Source organism: Tamandua tetradactyla, chromosome 10 (genome assembly GCF_023851605.1).
Source record: "Tamandua tetradactyla isolate mTamTet1 chromosome 10, mTamTet1.pri, whole genome shotgun sequence".
NCBI classification, from domain to species: Eukaryota; Metazoa; Chordata; class Mammalia; order Pilosa; family Myrmecophagidae; genus Tamandua; species Tamandua tetradactyla.
The window spans coordinates 6,570,635-6,595,900 of NC_135336.1; the positions used below are offsets into that span (position 1 = coordinate 6,570,635).

The 25,266-nt window shown below is 35.8% G+C and overlaps 1 pseudogene; it reads right to left on the reverse strand.

Moving 5' to 3' along the window:
- Positions 1–9,915: 9,915 nt before the first annotated feature.
- Positions 9,916–25,266, reverse strand: part of LOC143648907 (aldo-keto reductase family 1 member B1 pseudogene) — a 72,436-nt pseudogene continuing 57,085 nt past the window's right edge.

Below are 25,266 nucleotides of genomic sequence, written 5' to 3' on the forward strand. Positions count from 1 at the left end.
AATTGCTGATGTGTGAGTCAAACAATTCAATGTTGTTTTAAAACACTCTGGTGGGGTAGTGTGTTAAGCAGCAATAAATAACTGGAACACTATTTTATCTCTTTAATGATTACTAAAAGTACAACTAATAGCATTTTGACGTCCTTAATTTAAAAAAAAAACCTTAAAAGGGGTCACCACACTCAGAAAAATGTCCCTTGAAGTGGCAATTTTAACCAATAAAGAGAAAGTATAACCGAGACTGTTGTACCTATGGTATTTAGTTTGCTCTGATAAAAAGATGATTCCCTGCCTATAAGAAACTGAAAAGTGTTTGCTGATTTCTATTTCCTGGCAATTATTTTGACAATATATTTTACTTTTACTCAGGATAATGCATTTATTTTCCACTGAGGCATAATTTGCTTTTTTAAAAACAAGAAAATCAAGCTTTTCTTGTCAACAAAACCAGGGGAGCTTAAGTAATTGGGAAAACAGGCATCTTTTAAAATCATTTCTGCCAATTTGTCTCTTTTCCTTTCCACCTCCCCATACTTCCTCCACACAGCTCTCTGCATGCTCTCTCAAACACGGACACAACAGTTGTCAATGACGACTAAAGATTAAGCTTAGTGGGGAAAGCAAGAATGAGAAAACTGGACCTGGAAACACCTCCAGTACTGTAGTTCATTCTCCTTGAGATTGATTCATGTAGAGAGAGTGCTGCTGTTCATGGTTTGAGATGGTCACGGTTTGAGATGTCAGATGATTCATACAGAGAGAGAGCTCTGCTGTCCATGCTTGGAAAAATTTTAAGGCCTTACAAAAGGGAAAGGATTGATTAAGCTATTGAGACCCCACAGACAGATACAACAAACACTTTTCCAACAAAATACCAGAACACACTGCTCAAAAGGCTGACAGTGGGGCCAAGCATGTGAATCCAGGACCTGTGGTCTGTTGCTCTTACAAAGAAGGATAAAGGGAAAATCTTCAACAATAGACCAGTGGCCCTCATCCATTCAGCATATGCCCCACTCCATTCTAACATAAAGCATTCAACCAGCACACTGGCCAGATTTAAAAATTTTCTTTTTAATCTATGCCCAAATACCAGTATACTTTCTGGAAAAACTGGATTTTTCAGACACATTAATTTTTTTTCTCATTTCAAATGAATTCCTGCATTTGCATGCCACATGTATTTTGCATTCATATCTCAGAAACTCTCAATAAATTTCCCCAGCTGACCACTGCAGAAAGACAGAGAAGTGTTTCTCTAAAAGGAAGATAAGTGGCTTATTCGTCTTCAAAAAAAGATAATCAATGTTTGCTGATTGAATCATTTAAACTGGGAAGTAGTAGTTTGCTGTTATGTTTTAAAACAATTTAAAAACAACCAATAAGAACAAGAGCCTTAAGGTAATGCCAATATTATAGGAATTTAAGAACCTAATTAAATATGAAGAATTCATGCTTCGAAAATGGCACAAATGCATGGGGTATATAACTTTTATTACAATTTCAGGAAGTTCATGGACTTATGATTAAGAATCTCTGCCCAACAATAACAAAATATTGTTGGAGACAAGGTAAGCTGGCTTGGATTCAAATTCAGACACCATTTACTGTAAACCTATTCTGTGTCACACTCTGAGCTAGGTATTTCCACTTCAGCATAACCCTGAGGAGTAAAGAAAGCCTCATTTTACAGATAAGGAAGCTTTTCTCTTCTATCATTTTTTCCCCCCATGACATCCAATGATAGTCTTCCAATGAGCACATTTCGGGAAATGCTAATCTAGCTCAAATTCTTCATTTTAAAGGTAAGAAAACTATAGCCCAGAGTCAATAACATTATTAGCTCTAATTTTCCTTTTTTTGAAAAAACAAAACATATTTTGTGATGTCCTCTTTATTACCTAGAAAGAAAAATCATAATTAATATAATCTATTAACACATATCACTTCAAAAACAGGAATATAATACCCTGAATTTAATACATGCAGAAAGCAAGAAAAGAAATTTATAACAAAATAACAATGTATTTTAGTAATGTAATTGTTAAGATACTTCTGTGCTAGAGTATATGAGCATGTGGTCGAATGCATCCACTTCCTAGAATCAGTTTGAATGCTACAGGTGTAGACATACAGCACGAGTATGTTATATTGAGATTCAAATACATTAGCATTGGGTATATATGTAAAACAGTGTTAAATACTAGGCTCAAATAATTATAAAATGGGATATTCATTTTCCACGTGGGCTACAGGACAATTCTTAGTTGTTTGGGACTGTCCTGTGCAACATAGGGCATCTATCAATCTTGGTTCTTGTTCACCAAATGCTAGTAGCAATCAAAAGATCTCACAACATTTCATTGACAATAACAATAAAATCCTGCTTGTTCCTCTACTTCTGATGATTTATTTCTCTAAGCCGAGAGTACTGATTATCTCTTTTTGGAGATCTTATCTTTCTTTTGTTGAAACACTTCCATGTCTTTCTGCTGTGGTCAATTGGGGAAATTTATTGAGAATTTCTGAGATATGAATGCCAAATAAATGTGACATGCAAATGTAGGAATTCATTTGAAATATGGAAAAAAATAATGAGTTTGAAAAATCAAGTTTTTCCAGAAAGGGTATTGGTATTTGGGCATAGATTAAAAAAAAAACACTCTGGCCAGTTTTCTGGTTGTATGCTCTATGTTAGAATGGAGTGGGGCATCCTCTAAATGGATGAGAGCAGTTGGTCTATTGTTGAAGATTCTCCTTCCATTCTTCTTTTTTAGAGCAAGCACTGACAATAATAATGACAAAATCCTATTTCTTTCTCCACCTCTGATGATTTATTTCTCTAATCCAGCCCCAACAAGGTCATCTCAGTCAACATCCTATACATGGGACAGACTGTGTATACCCACTCCCTTTCTTGCAAACCCTCCATGGGTCCTTCTTCCAAACTTCCTCCACCTGGAAGAGGACCTGGAGTTGGTCCAGGTGGTAAGTGTTTTCAGAAAGCTGTAGTTAGGGCCACTGCATATAATTGTGCAGGTTTTGCACTGCTCAATTCCAGGAGGTATCATTTACATTTGTGATGGAGATAATATATTATATTAAAAACAAAGAGTGTATATAGATAGGCTAGAGTCAAATGAAAAGTAGAAGTTAATAAGCCAGAGAAGAAAGTTGAAATAGAATTCCCAGTTGGAGCAGGGAGAGGAAGGAATCCCAAAGCTTTATTGAAAGGTGAAATTATGAAGCTGGAATTTGGGGGGCGGGGGGAAGAAGCAGAAGCAAGATTAGGAGGTCAGAGAGTCATTGTGAGGATAAACCTAATCAAAGCAGGGCCAGTATTCTATTAAGTGCTCTGAGAAGCCCTCAATATGTCCTGCATTGCCAGATGTATGGTGTTTTCGTTTCCTAGGCTGCTCAAAGAAAATACCAAAAAATGGAAATTTGTCCCCTCATGGTTGAGGCTAGGGAAATGTCCAAATCAAGGCAATGCCTTCTTCCCGAACACCAACTATCAGTGATCTTTGGCTCCTCTGTTACATGGCAAAGCACATGAAGGTGTTTTCTGATGTTTCCCTTCTCTTAAGGGTTTCGTTGATTTCAGCTTCTTGCTTCTGTGGCTTTCTCATTCTCTGTCTGAATTTCATTCTCTCATAGAAGACTACAGTAATAGGATTAAGACCCATTCTGATGGTAAAATAGTAGGTAAAAACTACTGACAATGGTTTACACTCGCAGGAATGGATTAACTTTAATAACATGTTTTTCTGGGGTACATACAGCTTCAAACCACCACATATGGTAAGGCTGTCCAGGCTCTCCTACAATCCTTCTCTCCTGGTCACTTAAGCACTGAAGCTGGTACTGGAGTCAACAAGACCTTGGTTGTTCCTTGTCCACATGTTTGTGCTCCCTTTCTGTGATTTCTAGGTCTGGGCTCTCGGAATGAGCAGTGGACTGTGGGCTGTTTTGGGGCCAGAAGTGGTGGAAGATGGTGAGGATGAGTATGAAGGATGGTAAATAGAATTATCAGACCGTAGTGTTGATAACTTACTCTTCTGGGAAAAGTCCCAAGCAATATTACTCTAGATTCTTCAGGGATGGGTGTTGACAAGAAAAGCCAAAGAACATCTGGCCCTGGTAATCATCTCATTGTTCATGGCATTTGTCAGTGTATGCCTTCCATCACTTTGTCCAACTTATCCAACCAAGTCCACTGATGGCCAAGAAGAATGAATATTGAAATGTCTCTGAGGGATGGAAGTAAGTAAAAAGTAGAGGGAGATTGAAGGAGATAGTAGCATGCTATTAACATAAAATTTCTTTGAAATCTCATGTTTTACTTCAACATCTTGTATTCTATAGTACATCAACGTGTTTATATACATATTTGGTGTATGTGTGTTGTGTGTGTGTTTGTGTGTGTGCATGATCTCCTCACTAAAGCAGTTGAGTGAAACTGGCATTATTTGAGAAATAGATATCACGTTTTCCTTACAGTTCAAGTCACCACCAATGGGTACAAACACCTCAATATGAGAAATATTGAGCTAAAATTGTTCTCTGGAGGACCATTGACTACTCTAGATCCTTTTTAGTCACCTGTAGCTCTTCAAGGACCCAGGTTAATGATGGTGTCTGGACTTTAGCTTTAACCTTGTCTGTGTGGCCACTCGGGCTCAGGCTTCACCCCCACTATCTGCTCCAGTCATGTAAACATAACAGCTTGCTTTCTCTGTTGCAGTAAAATCACTGTAGACTTCCTCCCCTTCCCCCCAAAACTCCACACCTCTGGGAGTTCTGACAAGAGAATTATAATGTGATCTGGCAGGGGGAACTTACAGTGGAACTTGGATAACTGTGTTCTCTGCAGGGAATGTAGGAAGAGACTTCACTTTTAGAACACAGATGATTCTGTCTATGTGAAAGTCAGTCCATGGATGGTGGACAGAAAACTGATTTAATTAACTCATCCAATAAACATTTACTGAACCCCTACTTATGTACCTGATAAATACTAGATGCTCATGAGAGTTAAAGTGGATGAGGATGTGAAAAACTTTGAAACACACCCTCTGAAAAGGATTACAAAGTGTAAGTCATGATTAGAGAGCTGATGGGTCATGAATAAAGTGAAGATTCCTTTACTCACAGCATGGCGGTGTGGAGTAGAGAACTAGGGCAAGGTAGCCAAGGTCCAATGTGAAGTTGTCCCATGAGTGGGTTCAGGGCTCTTCAGGTTTCCAGGAAGATCTTGACCACTTAATTATAATGGTTTAGTGCATATTAGCTTGGGTGTCAGGACACTTTATTTCTTTGGTTAGAGTATTTAATGGGCTACAGTAGGCAATCAAAGTGGTGGCATGCCCAAGTTCATAGCTGTGAGCCTCCCCAGTTGGTATATCTCCTGTTGCGCAAGTTCCTTTATCAGCTGCTCCCTCCTCTGGACTTCTTGGGGCAGCATCCACTTGCAGCCCATGGAATGGAATACTGGTAACATTCTGCATTCAGAGAATTGTTCAGTTAGGAGGCCACCATCAGCCCTTAGCACCAGGCTTGATGAGACAGACCATCTGCTTGGAAATATTGGCCTTATGGTCAAGAAGATGGAGATGATTGTTTTCACTTTCTCACGCTCTTCACCTTCCACACACTCCTCATATGAATCAAACATGATTTTTATTTAAAATTCCTCTGAAACTGCATTCTGAAAGCTCACTCTAAACATGTATCACAAAATCTCCATTTTCATTTTACTTGACTTAGCAGCATTTAACAGTGCTAACCACTTTTTTCTTCTTACCTGGGCTCCTTTGAGACTGTACCTTCCTTGTTATATTCCCATTTCTCTGACCTTACTTCTCACTCTGTTTACTTGCTCATCTTCATCTATTTAACTTTTAAACCAAGTATGCCCAAGGTAGAATTTTAGGTAGCTTCTCTTTTCCCTCTATATTCTTTTCCTAACTGCAGCCACATGTGGATTTTATTGCCATCTACTAACTAATGACTTCCCCCACCACCAAACCTCTCCATTTATGCAACTTTTTGCTGCACATCTTTGTGTGACCTACAGGCAGTGGTGTGCTGGAGTTGATTCTTTCTGGTTCACAAGAGTCTATTGCTAAATTTTCAGGAATTTTTAAAGTTGGTTTTGAAACCATTTTTGAAATCAACTGTTATGGGGGTGTTTGCATCATGAAAATCAGAAATCCTACAAATTACAGCTTCTCTTCCACTGGCCTTCCCCGAAAATTCATTTGCACAGCATTACCACAGGCACCGTTAATTCAACATTTCAATACTGCTCTATCAATTCTCTTCCCTAACCTCAAGCTTGGTTCTGTTCCAGCCTTTCTTCCCAGGAGAGTGAAGGAAACCACCACCTACCGAGTAGCTCCAATTGAAACCTTGGAGACAGCCTTAATACCGTTCTCCCTGATCCCTTCACATCTATCCATTTCCCTCGCCTATTTTTAAATCAACTTTGTTGAGGTATAATTCACATGCAATACTTTTAGAGGACAGTGTGCTCCACCTTTTTAACAAATGTATACACATATGTAATGTTATCCCTATCAATATAGAGAACATTTCCATACCAAATGGAATGTTTTTTCCATTCCACCCCCACAACTATTCCTTGTTAAGCTCACATCTGCTCTTTTCCATTATAGATCAGTTTTACCTATTCCAGATTTTATAAAAATGGATTGAGCATATAAAATCTTTTCTGTAATGTTTTTGAAATTAACCCGTGTTGTTATATATATATTGACAATTCATTCCTTTTTCTTGAAGAATAGTATTCTTCTATGTGCATACCAAAGTTAAGTTTCTCCCTTCTCCTGTTTATGCATATTTAGATCGTTACCATTTTTACCTATTATAAATAGGATTTTATAAATATTTGCATATAAGCATTTTTGTGGACACATACTTTCATTTCTCTTGGATAAATACCTGTCAGTGGAATTGCAGATGCCATAAGGCTATACCAGGAAGGCAGGATGCAGACAGTGCTGCTGGTGTTTTCCTTCTTTTAATGTCTTTCTCTGGTGGCAAGAGATATTATTATTATTAGATATCAGATAATATTAATATTATCTGATCTCCTATTTTCTGAAAGAGTTTGTGTGACATTGTTATTATTTCTTCCTTACATGTTTGAAAGAATTCAACAGAGAAGCCAACTGTCCTGGGAGTTTTCTTTCTGGAAGGTTTTTAATAAGAAATTCAATAACTTTAATAGATAGAGGGCTATTTAGAATTTTTATTTCCTTTTATGTAAATTTTGGTAATTCGTGGTTTCAAAGAATGCTTCCATTTCATATCAGAAATTGAATTTATTGCCATAAAATTGTCCAGTATAGTCTTTCTTATCCTTTTCATGACTGTAGAATCTGTAATCATGCCACCACTTTTATTCCTGATATTTATCATTTATATCTTCTTTGTTTTGTTATCCTTCGTTTATATCAAAATTAATTTTACTTATCTTTTTAAAGAATCAGCTTGTATTGTTTTCTCCACTCTTTGTACATTTTCTATTTGCTTGATTGCTAGTCTTATCTCTATTACTTGTTTTCCTACTTTGAATTTAATTTCCTCTTCTTTTTTTCCAGTTTTGTTAACATGGCAGCTTAGATCACTGATTTGAAACTTTTTTCTTTTCTAATATGATCACTTAAGTTATACATCTCCCTCTAAGCACTGTTTTAATTACGTTCCACAAATTTTTATGTGCTGTGTATTAACTTTCATTCCATTCAAAATACTTTCTAATATCCCTTCAGACTTCTCTTTTGATCCATGACTTACTTAGAACCGTATTGTTTAATTATTTTACAGTTCTCTTTCTGTTATAAATTTATAATTTAATTCTGTCTGGTTAGGGAACATATTCTCCATGATTTCAGCCTTTTAAGATTTATTGAGACTTATCCAGCATATGGCCTATCTCAGTGAATATTCTATACACACATACGAAACAGTATTTTTAACATAGATTTTGCTTCCACATATATCATAAGTTTCACAATACATTGTCGCTTTTGCTCCAAACAACCAATTAACGTTAATAAAATTATAAAAAGAAAAAAAGTGTCCACATATTTACTATTTCTAATGCATAATGCATTTCATTTTTGTGTGTGTAGATCACAAGTTTCCATCTGATATAATTTTCCTTTCCCATAAAAACTTAATTTACCATATCTTGTAGTTCAGTTCTGCTAGCAGCAAATTCTTTCAGTTTTTCTTAATCTAAACAAATTCACAATGTATCTTTTCCTTTGAGTGCTTTTAGGGTACTTTTTAAAAAATTCATTTCAGCAATTGGATTATTATGTGCTTTTGGGCTTTATTCTTTGTTGCTTACATTTCTCAGGGCTTTGTATTTCTTGGATCTGTGACTTTATAGTTTTCATCAAATTTGGAAATCTCTTGGTCATTATTTCTCCAAATATGTTTTGCTCTACCTTTCGTCTCCATCTTGGATGCCAGTTGCATGCATATTAGATTGCTTGTTATTATCCCACCACTTTGTTTTTTTTCCTTTTCTTTTTTTGGTCTCTGTTCTATAGTTCAGTTCTAATCATTTCTATTGCTGTGGTTTCAAACTCCTTATCTTTCCTCTGCAGTGTCTAATTGCTATTAGTCCCAGTCAATGAATTTTTAACTTTAGATATTAAAATTTTTAATTCCAGAATTTCCATTTGGCTCTTAAATTTTTTGAACTAATTAATGATATACAGAATGGTGCAAAGCAATGTATAGGGAGGTCCTGTGTCCATTCAAAAAGTGCCATCCCCTTCCCCCCAATGGTTCTACTATGGTTCTACAATTGTCTTCCCAATGGTGATATCTGGGAAAATAATAGCACAATAGCATCAATATTGACATTGGTACAATTCACAGAATTTATTCACATTTTACCAGTTATACATGAAATGTGTGTATGTGGCTCTACCAATTTTATGACAGGTATAGCTTCATTTAACAACCATCACAATGAAGACATTTAATGGGAACATCACCGTGAGACTCCTTTGTGCTGCCTTTTTACACACACACACACACACACACACACACACACACACACACACACACACACATACACCCCAACCCATTCTTAACCTATGGTAACCATCAATCTGTTCCTATTTTATAATTATTTTTTTCACAACTGTTATAGACGTGAACTCATGCAATATGTGTCCTTTCACATTGACTTTTTTACACTCAGCATAATTTCTTGATTTTCAACCAAGTTGTTGTATGTATCAGTAGTGCACCTATTTTTATTGCTGAGTAATTTTCCCTGGGATGGAAATACCAAAGTTTGTTGAACCACTTAACATTCAAGGACAGTCAGGTAGTTTTCAGTTTGGGCTCCAATAAGTAAGGCTACTATGAACATTTGTGTACAAGTTTCCATATAAAACTAAGTTTTCATTTCTCCAAAACATGGTTGTTAGATAGTCCATTTTCAGTTTTAAAAGAAACTTCCAAATTATATTCTAGGGTAGCTGTACCATTTTCCATTCTCACCAGCAGTGTATGACTAATCCAGTTTCACTGTATCCTCACCAGCATTTGGTATTAATACTATTTGGGTTTTTTTTTTGGCTCACGAAAGCACTTTTCATTTGAGGCAAGAATAAGTTTGGCTGAAAGGAATACAATTTCAAGCAATCCAAACCCAACTGTTAGTGGCATTATTTTGACATTATAGATTTTTTTCTCCTTGGTCAGAAAGGGGTATTCAACTTTGATTTCCTAGTTGCACCCCCCCCCCAAAAAGAGGGGAGCAAAGAATGAAAAAGACTTCTAACCCACAGATACTGCTCTTCATACCCCGCCATCCAGTTGGGTTAGTCATCAGGCTGCTAATGTACTGCTGAGGAGCTTGGGTCACACAACACTTGCAAGATAAGAGGAGGCAGGGAAAATAGGAGAGATGGTCACTTGAAGAAGAACTGACATCCAAGCTTCAAAACTCAGTAGTGTAGTGAAGGGGTAATCCTTATAGGAGGAAGTGCTCACCATGGCACAGACCCTCCAGTTTCTGTTGTAACTGAGTAAGGTAACTATATCCACACTATTAGCTCAAAGTCAAAGACCTGAAAGTTCTCAATGATCCATTCTGGTATCATGACCTTGGCGATCACCACCATATTCCTTGGCATGGGGAACCAGATCAGCACCTGTGCTGTGGTTTTATTATGCTTTGGTTGCGACTGTTTTGATCCTGAGAACCTCCAGTAGGGAAGGGTCCTCAGGCTTGGGCCAGAGTCACCACGATGTGTTTACACTGACAGTACTGGGATAACGTCTCCTGAGTTAGGTATAGATGCACACAATCTGGTTAACCACAGGCTTATATTTTAAGTCAGATTTATTTAAGATCCTCTTGATTTAGAGATGGTTGAACGCCAATAGCTTTGATCAGCTGTTCATACAACAGATCTTCTTTAGCTGCCCTCATGTCCGGTCTGAAAGCCTATAAGTCAGTGAATAAGGCAGAGGTTTAGACAGCCCAGCTTGAGGTACTAAGCATCTTCTGGCAGGCTTCTTGCATCAGGCTTTTCTCATGGTATGTGCAGGAAAGCTTGCTGATGATGAAGATGTCCTTGCACTTCACCAACTGCTCCTTGGGCTTCTCCTGGTTGGCCACCCCAACCTCGTTCTCATTCTGGTACACATGGGTGCAGTCACTGTGGTGGTACTTAATGTGAACAGCTACCTTCACAGCCTCTGTCACTTTGCCTGGAGGGACCTTCCAGGTGCCCAGAGCCAGGATGGGCATCTTGGTGCCATTGCAGAGCACGATGTGGTTAGCCGTGGCTACTAGACTTTGTTGACCCCAACCCAGAACCACCTAACACTTACTTTTTATTTTAGCAATTCTGATAAGTATCTAGTGCTATCTCACTGTGGTTTTAAATTACATTTCTCTAATAACTGATGATCTTACTATGTGCTTCTTTCCATCTGTGTATCTTCTTTGGTGAAATATCTGTGCATGTGTTTTGCCCATTTTCTAATTGGGTTGTTTTTATTTACTTTGAGTTTTGAGAATTCTTTATATATTCTAAGTACAAGTCCTTTGTTGGGTATGTGATGTTAGGAATTGAATCATGTCCCCACAAAAGGCAAGCTCAAGTCCCAATTCCTGGCTCTTTTGGTGTGAACCCATTTGTGAATAAGACCTTCGAAATTACTATTACTTAAGCTGTTCCCAAACTGAATAAGGGTGGCCCTTTTTCTAATATGGCTTAAGTACTTATGAGCAAAGGAAATTGGAAAAAGAAATAGATGCCACAGGAAATTGCAAGAGGCTAGAAATCAATGGAACTCAGAGGAATAAGAAGATGCCACAATGTACATTGTTCTGTGATGGAAAAGCCAAGATACCTCAAGGACTGCCAGCCAGCCAGAATATAGCAATGTGGGAGGAAGCAAGCCTTATAGCCTCTAAAACCAAGAGCCAAACAATGTCTGTTGTTAAGACACCTATTGTGCAGTATTTGTTTTAGCAGCTGGGAAACTTAAACACATTGAAATATTTTTTTCCACTCTAAAATTTGTTTTTATACCCTTAACAGGAACTTCTGCAACACAAAGTTTTTTATTTTGATGATGTTCAACACATCATTTTTTTTTCTTATGAATCATGCTTTTGGTGTCAAGTCTAAAATCCTTTTATGTAGTCCAAGTCCCAAAGACTTTCTCATGTATTTTCTTCTAAAAATTTTATAGTTCCATGTTTTGTATCTATGTCCATAATCCATTCTGAGTTAATTTTTGCAAAAAATGTGAGGTTTAGATTGAAGTTAATTCTTTTTGCCTATGGCTGTCCAATTGCTACAGTGCCATTTATTGAAAAGTCTATCCCTCCTCCTTTGAATAGCTTTTGCTACTTGGTCAAAATTTAATGTGGCATATTTATGTGGATTTCTTTCTTGTTTTTCTATTCCTTTCCCTTGATGTATATGTTTATCTCTCCACCAATAAAACACTGTCTTGAGTAGCTATATAGCAAACCTTGACATCAAGAAGAGCAATTCCTGCCACTTCCTTTTTCTTTTTCAAAATGATTTTAACAATTCTAGGGTTTTTCCCTTAAATTTTTCACTATCAAGTATGATTTTAGCCACAGGGATTTTTTTTAAACTGCTCTTATGAGTCTGAGGAAATCCCTCTATTAATATACCTAGAGTTTTTATCATGAATTTTGTCAAATGCCTTTTGTGCATCAATTGATATGATCACATGATTTTTCTTCTTTGGGCTGTTGATGTGGTAGATAACATTGATTAATTTTTTGAATATTGCACTAGCCTGGAATTATTCCTGGAATAAATACCATGTGGTCATTATGTACTATTCTTTTCCTATCTTGTTGGATTCAAATTTGCCAAAATTTTGTTTAGAATTTTTGGGTCTAAGTTCAAGTGAGATACTAGTCTACAGTTTTTTCCTTCTTTCCTTCCTTTTTTCCTTTCTTTTTATGCTACCTTTTCTGGCTTTTGTATCAGGATAATACTGCCCTTATAAGATGAGTTGGGAAGTGTTTCCTTCTCTTTTACTACCTGGAAGGGATTGTACAAAAACAGTGCAATTCTTCTTTGTTTAGTAAAATTTTCCAGTGAAACCATCTGGGCCTAGATATATTTCTCAGGAATTTTTAATTATCAATTCAATCTCTTTAATAGTTATGCTAATCTGGTTACCTGTTTCAACTTGGCTAAAATTTGGTAGTTTGTGGTTTATAAGGAATTGGTCCATTTCTTCTAAGTTGTCAAATTTATGAGTGTAAAGATGCCTGTAATATTTTCTTATAATCCTGTTAATTGCTGCAGGATCTGTTGTGATATCCCTGTTTCATTCCTGATATTAGTGATTTGTGTCTTCTCTTTATCAGTTTTGCTAGTAGAAATTTAGTTGATTTTTCTCAAACAACATGTGTTTTCATTCCATTAATTTTCTATATTATTTTCCTGTTTTCAATTTCATTGATTTCTTTTCTTATATTTATTGTTTCCTTCCTTCCACTTGTTATATATTTTGTTCTTTTTTCTAGTTTCTTGAGAAGCTTAGATTGTTGATTTGAGATCTTATAGATGTTTTCCTATGTAAGCATTTAGTACTTTTGTACTAAATTGTTTTAAAACAAATGACCTCAATTGTTTTAAATTTCTCTCTCATAGAGAAAGACTTAGATGGTTTAAGAAAGTGACTTTTTTAAGTCATTGCTGAGTACAGATCCTAAATGGGTATAAAAGGTTAAAAAAATTTGAAAAAGTGAATTTTGTAGTCATTACTGACTAAAGTGCTGAATGGATGTGAAAAGTTGTGAAAATTTAAAAAGTAAGTTTTGTTTGTAGTCTGCGGACTAAAAGAAGTGATAGAGAATTTATAAAAATGAGTTTTTTCTGTCTTAGTCAATGCTGCTCTCTGCTAAAATGCTCTTATGAAAAGTTGTAAAAAAAACTTTTCTTAATCACTTGAGCACTTTGCCTAAAAGATAACAATTTTATATCATATCAGAATAATATGTTCGTTAATGTCTATGTTAACTTTGTCATCCTTTCTTTCAAAAAATAAGTCTTCTCATACTTAAAACATACAAAGGATTTTTCTTTCACCTTATAAAAGTGAAGTGCTAAAATAGTTTAACATGTTACACAAAAAGTGCTTTAAAAGTCTGACAATAGTAATGTCCAGAGTGATGCTTCTATAAATCCCAGAGTGACTTGAACAGTGAATTAAAAAGTATTTGCAAACTCAACCTTAGGGGAATGGCAAGAAAGGGGAAAAATTCAACTTCCCCATGTGGAGAATTCTTAATATTTTCATAAACAGTGGGGACAACCAAAGCAACAGGCCAAGCCCCCAGTCTTGGGGTTTGTTCATATGAAACTTATCCCCAGAAAGGATAGGTTAAGCCTACTTAAAATTAGACTAAGAGTCACCCCCAGAGAACCTCTTTTGTTGCTCAGATGTGACCTCTCTCTCTCAGTCAACACAACAAAGCCCTCTCTGTGGGACGTGACTCCCGGGGGTGTGGACCTTCCTGACAATGTGGGACAGAAATCCTAGAATGAGCTGGGACTCAGCATCAAGGAATTGAAAAAAACCTTCTCGACCAAAAGGGGGAAGAGAGAAATGAGACAAAATAAAGTGTCAATGGCTGAGAGATTTCAAATAGAGTTGAGAGGTTATCCTGGAGGTTATTTTTATGCTTTATATAGATATCACCTTTTTAGCTAAGGTATATTGGAGAGGCTGGAGGGAAGTGCCTGAAAATATAGATCTGTGTTCCGGTAGCCATGTTTCTTGAAGATGATTGTATAATGCTATAGTTTTTGCAATGTGACTGAAAATAAAACAGCATTACAATAATTAAAAGGGATTTCTATCCTTCTCAAAAAAAATCTTCCCTTTCAGACTCTTTTAATTCTATACCACACATTTTGATATGCTCTGTTTTTATTTTTATTTAATTCTCTATATATTAAATTTCATTTGAGAGTTATATTTGGCCTATGTGTTATTCAGGAGTGTGTTGCTCTAATAAAAGGAGTCAATGATGGGGGATATAAGGAAATTCTGTATTTTCTGCATGATTTTTCTGTAAATATACAACTTCTCCAATTAAAAAAAGCTTATTGCTTACTTTCCAAGTGATTGGATATCTTTATGTTGTCTTTCTGTAATTAACTTCTAGCTTGATGCCATTGTCATCACAGAATATATTCTGTATGACCTCAATTGTTTTAAATTTATTAATATTTCATTATGATTCGGTATATGGTCTATCTTGGTAAATGTTCCATAGATGCTTGAAAAGAATGCGTATTCTGCTATTTGTTGGGTAGAGAATTCTATAAATGTTAATTGGATCTTGCTGTTATATGGTAGTGTTCAGTTTTTCTATATCCTTGCTGATTTTATGTATAGTAGCAGTTCTATCAAATGCTGAAAGGGGGGGATATAAGTCTCCAATCATAATAGTGGATTTCTCTATTTTTCCTTCAGATCTAGCAGATTTTGCTGCTGTATGCTGTAGCTCTGGTTTTTTTGGTGCATTTAATTCAGGATTGCTTTATCTTCATGGAATATTGCCTCTTTATCTTCATGGTATATTGCCTCTTTGTCCCTAGTAAATTTCTTTGTGCTGAAGTCTATTTCATCTGACATTAATAAAGCCACTTCACTTCATTTGATTAACATTTGCATGATTATTTTCTTTCACCCTTTTACTTTCACTCTAGCTATGTCATTAAGCTTGAATTGAGTTTCTGGTAGACAGCATATAGTTGGGTAGTGGCTATTTTATTTTCTTTTTGTTAATCCACATTGCTAACCTCTTTTAATTGGTGCATTTAGACCCCCATTTACATTAAAATAATTATTAATTATGTTAGGGCTGAAACCTACCATTTTATTAATTGTTTTCTGTTTTTTTACCTCTGTTTCTCATTCCTTTGAGCTTTTTTTTTCTTGCTATCCTATGGATCACTTGAATATTTTTTAGAGTTCAATTTTTATTTATATATAATGCTTCTGAATATATCAACTTTGTTTTCATTGTGGTTATTGTAGGTCTTACCATATATGTACATAACTTATGACAGCCTACTAGTGTCAATGTTTTGCCACTTTGAGCAAAGCATATAAACCTTACCTTCAGTTCAGTCTCTTTATCTTCCCTCACTTTGTAGCCATTCCTTAAGGATACATCTGCTAGCAAAAAATTTTCTTATTTTTTCTTCATCTGAAAATGTCTTGATTTCCCCTTCATCCTGAAGGATATTTTGTGGTATAAGGGATTCTGAATTAACAGTTCTTTTTATTCAGCACCTGAAAAAATATTGTGACCTTCTAGTCTCCATGGTATCTAATTAGAAATCTGCTGCCATTTCAATTATTTTTAATCTGTAGATATGTTGTCATTTTTCTGTGGTTGCTTTCAATACATTTTTTTGTTTTGTTTTTCATTTTCCAAACTTTAATCATGATGCATTTAAGTGTGAATTTCTTTGAAACTTTACTATTTGGGGTTAGCTCAGCCTCTTGTATCTATGGACCTAAGTATTTTGCCAAATTTGGGGAGCATTCAGCCATTTTCCTTGAAATACTTTTTTAGGCTCACACTATTTCTTCTGACTTTTTGGGACTCTACTGACACAGCTGTTCAATTTCTTTCATTGTCCCACAGATTCTCAAGGCTTTGTTCATTTTATGGTCTATTTTATCTCTAATATTCAGATTGAGTAAATTCTGTCAATCTGTCTTTAATTTAATTAATTCTATCCTCTGTCAGCTCCATGCAATTACTGAATCAATCTAGTAAGTTGTTATTTTTGTTATTGCATTTTTCAGTTCTATACTTTCCATTTGGTTCTTTTTCATAACAGCTGTTCTTTGTTCAGATTTTCTATTTTTTAAAACTTGTTTCAAGAGAATTGTAATTTATTGTTGAAGCATTTTATGGAAGATGCATTAAAATCATTGTCAGATAATTCCAACATCTGATCCATTAGCATGTCAGTTTGAAACTATTACGTATCCCAGAAAAGACTTGTTGCAATCCTGATCCGGTCTTGTGGGAGCAGCCATTTCCTTTGATGCTGATTCAAAATTGTAGGTGGGAATTTTTTTTTTAATAATTTATTTTATTTTATTTTTTTAAATAAACCCCACCAAATATATGTAAACATTCTTATTTTGATCATTCCATTCTACGTATATAATCAGTAATTCAAGATATCATCACAAAGTTGCATATTCATAATCATGATCATTTCTTGGAACATTTGCATCTATTGAGAAAAAGAAATAATATGAAAACAGAAAAAAAAATTATACATATCATACCCCATAACCCTCCCTTTCATTGATCACTAGCATTTTAAACTAAATTTATTTTAACATTTGTTCCTTCTATTATTTATTTTTATTCCATATGTTCTACTCTTCTGTTGACAAGGTAGATAAAAGGAGCATCATACACAAGGTTTTCACAATCACACAGTCACATTGTGAAAGCTATATCATTATACAATCATCTTCAAGAAACATGGCCACTGGAACACAGCTCTGTATTTTCAGGCAGTTCCCTCCAGCCTCTCCATTACATCTTAAATAACAAGGTGATATCTACTTAATGCATAAGAATAACCTCCAGGATAAGCTCTGGACTCTGTTTGGAATCTCTCAGCCATTGACATTTTGTCTCATTTCACTTTTCCCCCTTTTGGTCGAGAAAGTTTACTCATTCCCTTGATGCTGAGTCTCAGCTCATTCTAGGATTTCTGTCCCACATTGCCAGGAAGGCCCACACCCCTGGGAGTCATGTCGCATGTAGACGGCGGGAGGGTGGTGAGTTTACTTGTTGTGTTGGCTGGAGAGAGAGGCCACATCTGAGCAACAAAAGTGATTCTCTTGGGGGTGACTCTTAGGCCTAATTTTAAGCAAGCTTGACCTATCCTTTGTGGGGTTAAGTTTCATACAAACAAATCCCAAAACTGGGGGCTCAGCCTACAGCTTTGGTTGTCCACAGTGCTTGTGAGAACATCAAGAGTTCAACTTGGGGAGGTTGAATCCTCCCCCATTCTGCAGATGGGAAACTTTTGATTAGATTATCCCCATGGAGATGTGGCACACCCAATTGTGGGCATGACACTTTGAACAGATGGAGATGTGACTCCAACCATTCCAGGTGGATCTTGATTAGTTTACTAAGCCTTTGAAAGGGGAAACATTTTGGAGAAACCTCAGAAATGATAGATCTGGCAGAAACTTCAGAGCAGAGCTGACACAGATGCTGACACTTGAACAACCGAGGCAGAGATTTTTGGAGATGCTTGGAGCCCAGCAGATGTTGGCATGAGATGTTAAACAAGCCAGAACCTGGAGAAAGCCAAAGAAAGCCAAGAGGTGAAAGCCAGACCTGGAGTGGCAAAGTGGAGAGGAACCCCTACAGAAACACAGACTGAAATCAACAGAGCCCAGGAGCAAGGGACAAGCAGATGCCAGCCACATGAATTCCCAGCTGACAGAGGTGTTCTAGTCTCATTGGCTCTTCTGAATCAAGGTATCTTTCCCTTGATGCCTTAGTTTGGCATCATTTTCATAGGCTTTGAACTGCAAACTTGTAACTTATTAAATTCCCTTTTTAAAAGCTCTTCCAGTTTCAGGAGCCTGGGAGCTGAGAGGCAGAAAGTTGGAGCCTGGTGTGCAGGTGTGGAGCCTGCAGGAGTGCATGGACAGGAGCTGGGGACTGAGAAGTAAGCTAGGCTGCATTCTTTGGGTGTGCTACCCTCACCAGGGCAGCTCTGTTACTGGTGACTGATCCCACACTTCACACACCCTCACCCCCCTCACCCACTCCCATTCAAGATTCCACGTACTTATGGTGTTCAATTAAGCCAACCATACAAGCTAAATTAGGAACCCAAAATATAAACTTTGCACCAAATAAACATCTCTCACTTTAGTCTCACACAGAAGTTGAGTTTTTAAAATATGGATGATATCAACCCATACCCAGTTTTCTGATATACCTTAGTCCTATCCAGATCACCTTCATTCATATCTCTACTCAATGTCTGATCACTTTTTCAACTTTTTAAACAATCCCTGTATGGAGTACTGCTGACTTTCATAGCTTCAGACATCTAATCTTAGTCTCAGGTATCACATAAATACCTGAAATTTCTGGGAAAGACCATGCTATATACAAATAGCTCAGTATCTCAGAATTTAGAATTGACAATTACACCTTCTGAATATATATGCCTTTCATAAGAGCTTACAATCTAGGACCCTTTACAATATGCCCCCCAATCTGATATCCCATGCTTTCAATATTAGTTCACCAAATTTTTGTATTATAGCTAGCCCATAATATTAAGGCATGATAATATTTGCCTTTTTGTTTCTGACATTTCATTCAACGTATAGCTCTTAAGGTATTCATCTTTTTGCACACCTCATAACTTCATTCCTACTTGTGGCTGCTCAGTAGTGCATTGTATGCATACACCATAGTTCCCCCTTTCATTCTTCATTTGTTGTACCCTTTGGCCACTTCCATTTATTGTGGATCATGAACACTGCCACCAGAGATACCAGTGTATTAATGTCCATTCTTGTCCCCAAACTCAGCTCCTCCAGGTATATACTGAGCATCAGGGTTGCAGGATCATATGGCAACCCACCCCTAACCTCCTGTGGAACCATGACACTGCCCTCCAAATCCTTGCACCTCTAACTTCCCTACCAACAGTGAATAGGTACATCTCTCTCCACATTTTCTCTAGCACTTGTTTCTCTCTGTTCATTTTTAAATAGTTTATTCACATGTTATATAATTCAGTCTAAGTGTATAGACAAGCCCTCACCACAATATTCTACCTGAAGACATTTACTTTTCTCCCATAAAGAATCCATGCCCCTTTCCAAATTCCCCACCTGTTGACATTTAGTTTGGGCATATCAACTTTGTTACAGTCATTGGAAGAATATTACAATGTAACTTTTACCTATAGACCCTAGCTTGCATTGATTGTACCTTTTCCCATATACTATTTATTTTCAACACCCTGAGATACTGACATTCCTTTGTTCTTCCTTATGCAAAAAAGTTTTCTAATCTGTACATTTAATCACCAATATTGTACACTCTAGGTATTCTTAAATTATACTATCTCAGTTTTTATCATCTATCTTTCCTCCTGGCTTCATATATGCCCCCAGCCTTTCTCCTTCTATAATACTCACATTCAGCTTCATCAGTGTACTTATGTTTCTGTTACAGTCAGGTAGTATTGTGCTATCCGTTTGTGAATTTTTACAATCATTCCTGTTGCATAATCTGTTTTCCTTCAGCACCAATTACCCAATCTCTACTCTATTTCTAGCACCTGATAACCTGTGTTTTTAACTTAAATTCTCCAAGTTCAGTCATTAATATTAGTTCATATCAGTGAGAACAATAAGTATTTGTCCTTTTGTTTCTGGCTATATTCACTCAGCATAATGTCTTCAAGATCCACCCATGTTGTTACATGCTTCATGACTTTATTCTGTCTTACAGCTGCATAATAGTCCATTGTATGTATATACCACAGCTTGTTTAGTCACTCATCTGTTGGTGGACATTTGGGCTGTTTCCATCTCTTGGCAATTGTTAATACTGCTGCTATAAACATTGGTGTGCAAATGTCCATTTGTATACTTATCCTCATACCCTCTGAATAGATAAATAGCAATGGAATTGCTGACTCTTATGGCAAGTCTATACTTAGCTTCCTGAGGAACCATCAAACTGCCTTCCACAGTGGCTGTACCATTTTATATTCCCAGTAACAGTGGATAACTGTGCGTGTTTCTCCACATACTCTCCAGCACTTGTCATTTTCTGTTTTTTTTTTTTTATAATGGCCATTCTAGTGGGTGTCAGATGATATCTCATTGCAGTTTTGATTTGCATTGCCCCGTTAGCCAGTGAAGTTGAGCATCTTTTCATGTGCCTTTTAGCCATTTGCATTTCTTATTCTGAGAAGTGCCCATTTTTAAACTGGGTCGTTTGTGTTTTTGTTGTTGAGTTGAAGAATCTCTTTATATATCCTTATCTGACATGTGGTTTCCAAATATTGTCTCCCATTGTGTAGGTTGCCTTTTTACTTTCTTGACAAAGTTCTTTGATGCAGAAAGATGTTTAATTTTGAGGCATTCCTGTTTATCTATTTATTTTTTCAATGCTCAGACTTTGGGTATAATATCTAGGAAACTGCCTCCTATTACAAGCTTTATAAGATATTTACCTACATTTTCTTGTAAAAGTTTAATGGTCTTAGCTCTAATGTTTAGGTCTTTGATCCATTTTGAGTTAATTTTTGTATAACATGTGAGATATGGATCCCCTTTTACACTTTTGCATATGGATATCCAGTTCTCCAAGCAAAATTTATTAAAGAGGCTGTTCTGTCCCAGGTAAGTTGGCCTGAATGCCTTATCAAAGATCTATTGTCCATAGATGAGAGGGTCTATTTCTGAACACTCTATTTGATTCCATTGGACACTATATCTATCTTTATGCCAGTACCATGCTCTTTTGAACACTGTGGCTTTGTAATATGCTTTAAACTCAGATAGTGTGAGACCTCCGATTTCATTTTTCATTCTCAAGATATTTTTAGCTATTTGGAGGCATCCTGCCCATCCTAATAAATTTGGTTATTTGTTTTTCTAGTTCTGCAAAATAAGGTTTTGGGATTTAAATTGGTATTGCATTGAATCTATAAATCAATTGCATAGAATTGACATCTATGCTATATTTATTCTTCCAATATGAACATGCTATGCCTTTCCATTTATTTAGGTCTTCCATGATTTCTTTTAGCAACTTCTTGTAGTTTTCTGTGTATAGGTGTTTTTTTTCCTTAGTTGAATTTATTCCTAAATATTGTATTATTTTGGTTGCAATTTTAAGTGGAATTTTTTCTTGATCTCCTCCTCATTTGCTCATTACTAGTGTATAGAAACACTACTGATTTTTGAGTGTTGATCTTGTAGCCTGCCACATTGCTGTACTCATTTATTTGCTCTAGTAGCTTTGCTGTTGATTTTTTTTGAATTTTTGACATATAGTATCATATTATCTCCAAATAGTGAAAGTTTTACTTCTTCCTTTCCTATTTGGATATATATTTTTTCTTTCCCTCATCTAATTGCTGTTCTTAGAACTTCCAACACAGTGTTGAATAACAATAGTGACAGTGGACATCCTTGTCTTATTCCTAATCTTAAGGGTAAAGCTTTCAGTCTTCCTCCATTGAGGATGATGCTAGCTGTGGGTTTTTCATATATTCCTTTTATCATATTGAGGAAGTTCCCTTCTATTTCTATCCTTTGAAGTGTTTTCATGAAGAAAGTATGTTGAATTTTGTCAAATGCCTTTTCTGCATCAATCAAAATCATGCTTTTTCTGCTTTGATTTGTTGATATTGTGTATCATGTTAATTGATTTTCTTATGTTGAATCATCCTTGCACACTTAGAATAAATCCCACTCAGTTATGATGTATAATTCTTTTAATGTGCTGCTGGATTCAATTTGTAAGAACTTTGTTGAGGATTTTTGCATCTATATTCATTAGAGAGAATGTTCTGTAATTTTCTTTTCTTTTAGTATCTTTCTCTGTCTTCGGTATGAAGGTAATGTTGGCTTCATAGAATGAGTTAGGTAGCCTTCCCTTCTTTTCAGTTTGTTTGAAGAATTCAAGCAGGATTGGTGCTAATTCTTCCTTGAATACTTGGTAGAATTCACATATGAAGCTATCTGGACCTGGACTTTTCTTTTCTGGGAACTTCTTGATGACTCATCAATCTCTTCACTTGTAATTGGTTTGTTGAAATCATCTATTTCTTCTTGAGTCAATATGGTTGTTCATTCCTTTCTAGGAAGTTGTCCATTTCATTTACATTGCCTAGTTTATTAGCATATAGCTACTCATAATATCCTCTCATTACCTCCTTTATTTCTGCGGGATCAAGGGTTATACCTCCTTTTCCATTTCTCATTTTATTTATTTATTTATTATCTCTTTTTTTTTATCAACCTTGCTAAGTGTCCATCAATTTTATTGATTTTCTCAGAGAAACAACTTCAGGTTTTGTTGATTTTCTTGATTGTTTTCCTGCTTTCAATTTCTTTTATTTCTGCTTTAATCATTGTTATTTCTTTCTGTTTGTTTGCTTTAGGGTTAGTCTACTGTTCTTTCTTTAGTTCTTTCAAATGAACAGTTGATTCCTTGATTTTTGCTCTTCCTTCTTTTTTTGATGTAGGCATTTAAGGCAATAAATTTCCCTCTTAGCACTGCCATTGCTGCATCCCATAAATTTTGATCTGTTGTGTTTTTATTTTCATTTGCCTCAAGACATTTACTGATTTCTCTTGTAATTTCTTCATTGACCCATTGGTTGTTTAAGAGTCTATTGTTTAGCTTCTATATACTTGTGAATTTTCTGGCCCTTTGCTTGTTATTGAGTCCAACTTCATTCCTTTATGATCTGAAAGAGTGTTTTGAATTATTTCAAACTTTTAAAATTTATTGGGACTTGCTTTATGACCTAACATGTGTTCTAGCCTTGAGAATAATCCATGAACACTTGAGAAAAAAGGTGCGTCTTGCTTTTGTGGGGTGTAATGACCTGTAAATGTCTGTTAAGTCTAGTTCATTTACTGTATTATTCAAATTATCTGTTTCTTTATTGATCCTCTATCTAGATGTTCTATTCATTGATGAGAGAGGGGAATTGAAGTCTCCAACTATCATGTAGGTAGTTGGAGATGAGGTGTCTATTTTTCTGTTCAGTGTTTTCAGTGTCTGACTCATATTTTGGAGCACTCTGGCTTGGTGCATAAATATTTATGATTGTTATGTCTTCCTGTTGAATTATTCCTTTTATTAATACATGGTGTCCTTCTTTGTCTCTTTTAATTGTTTTACATTTGAAGTCTAATTTGTCAGATATTAGTACAACAGGTCCTGATCTTTTCTGATTGCTGTTTGCATAAAATATCTTTTCCAAACTTGTCACTTTCAACCTATTTTTGTCCTTGGGTCTAAAATGAGTCTCCTGTAGACAGCATATAGATAAGTCCTGTATTTAATCCAGTCTGCCAGTCTATATCTTTTGATTGGGGATTTTAATCCATTAACATTTAGTGTTCTTACTGTAAAGGCAGTACTTTCTTCTACCATCTTGCCTTTGGATTTTATATGTCATATCTATTTTTTTTTCTCTTTTTACCTTTGCTGATAATCTTCATTTCTGCATTCTTCTCCATACCTCTCTCTCCTGCTTTTTCCTACCTGCCTGTATTATTCCCTTTAGTATTTCTTGTAGAGCCAGTCTCTGGGTCACAAATTCTCTCAATGATTGTTTGTCTGAAAATGTTTTACTTTCCCCTCCATTTTTGAAGGAGAATTTTGTTACATATAGAATTATTGGTTGGCAGTTTTTCTCTTTTAGAATCGTAACTATATTGTACCACTGCCTTCTCACCTCCACGGTTTCTGCTGAGAAATCCACAAACAGTCTTATTGGGCTTCCCTTTTATGAGATGGATTGCTTTCCTCTTGCTGCTTTCAAAATTCTCCCTTTCTCTTTGACATCTGACAGTTTGATTAATAAGTGTCTTGGAGTATGTCTATTTGGATCTATTCTGTTTGAGGTATGCTGAACTTCTTGGATCTATCTGTAATTTTATGTCTTTCATAAAAGATGGAAAATGTTCAGTGATGATTTTCTCCATTAGTCTTTCTCTTCCTTTTCCTTTCTCTTCTCCTTCTGGGACACCCACAACATGTATATTCATGCACTTCCGTCATTATTCAATTCCTTGAGACTTTGCTCAAATTTTTCCATTCTTTTCCCTATATTTTCTTTTCTGTGTTGGATTTCAGATGTCTGGTGCTCCAGTTCACTAATCCTTTCTTCTGCTTCTTCAAATCTATCATTGTAGGTTTCCATTGTTTTGGGTTTTTTTTAAAATCTCTTCTACAGTGACTTTCATTCCCAGAAGTTCTGTGATTTGTTTTTTCCAACTTTCAATTTCTTTTTGTTCTCTGAATGCCTTCTTTATATCCTCCCCCAACTCATTGATTTGATTTTTGATGAGATTTTCCATGTCTGTTTGAACATGAATTAGTTGCTTCAACTCCTGCATCTCATTTGAATTGTTGGCTTGTTCCTTTGGCTGGGTGAGATGTTCAATTTTCCTAGTGTGACTCATTTTTTACTGGGTCTAGGCATTTGATTTCCTCAATTAGTTTACTCTGGAGATTGTTTTCACTCTTTTACATAGACTTTTCTGGCTGTATGGCTTTATTCTTTATCTGTTCTTTGACACTTCATTTCAGCTTATTCTAGAACTCCATCATAGGTTTTGTTTTTCTGATGAGAATTTTTCAGTTCTTGTTTTTCTGTTTCTTGCCCTGCCTATATGGAGCTTTTTAATTTTTTTCTATTTTTTTTTACCTTATTAATTGTAATTTTTAAATAATTTTTTATTAATTAAAAAAATTACAAGAAACATAAACATCCTTAATATACGCTCATTCTGTTCTATGTATAGAATTGGTAATTCACAATATCATCACATAGTTGCATATTCATCATCATGATCATTTCTTAGAACATTTGCATCAATTCAGAAAAAGAAATAAAAAGGCAACAGAAAAAT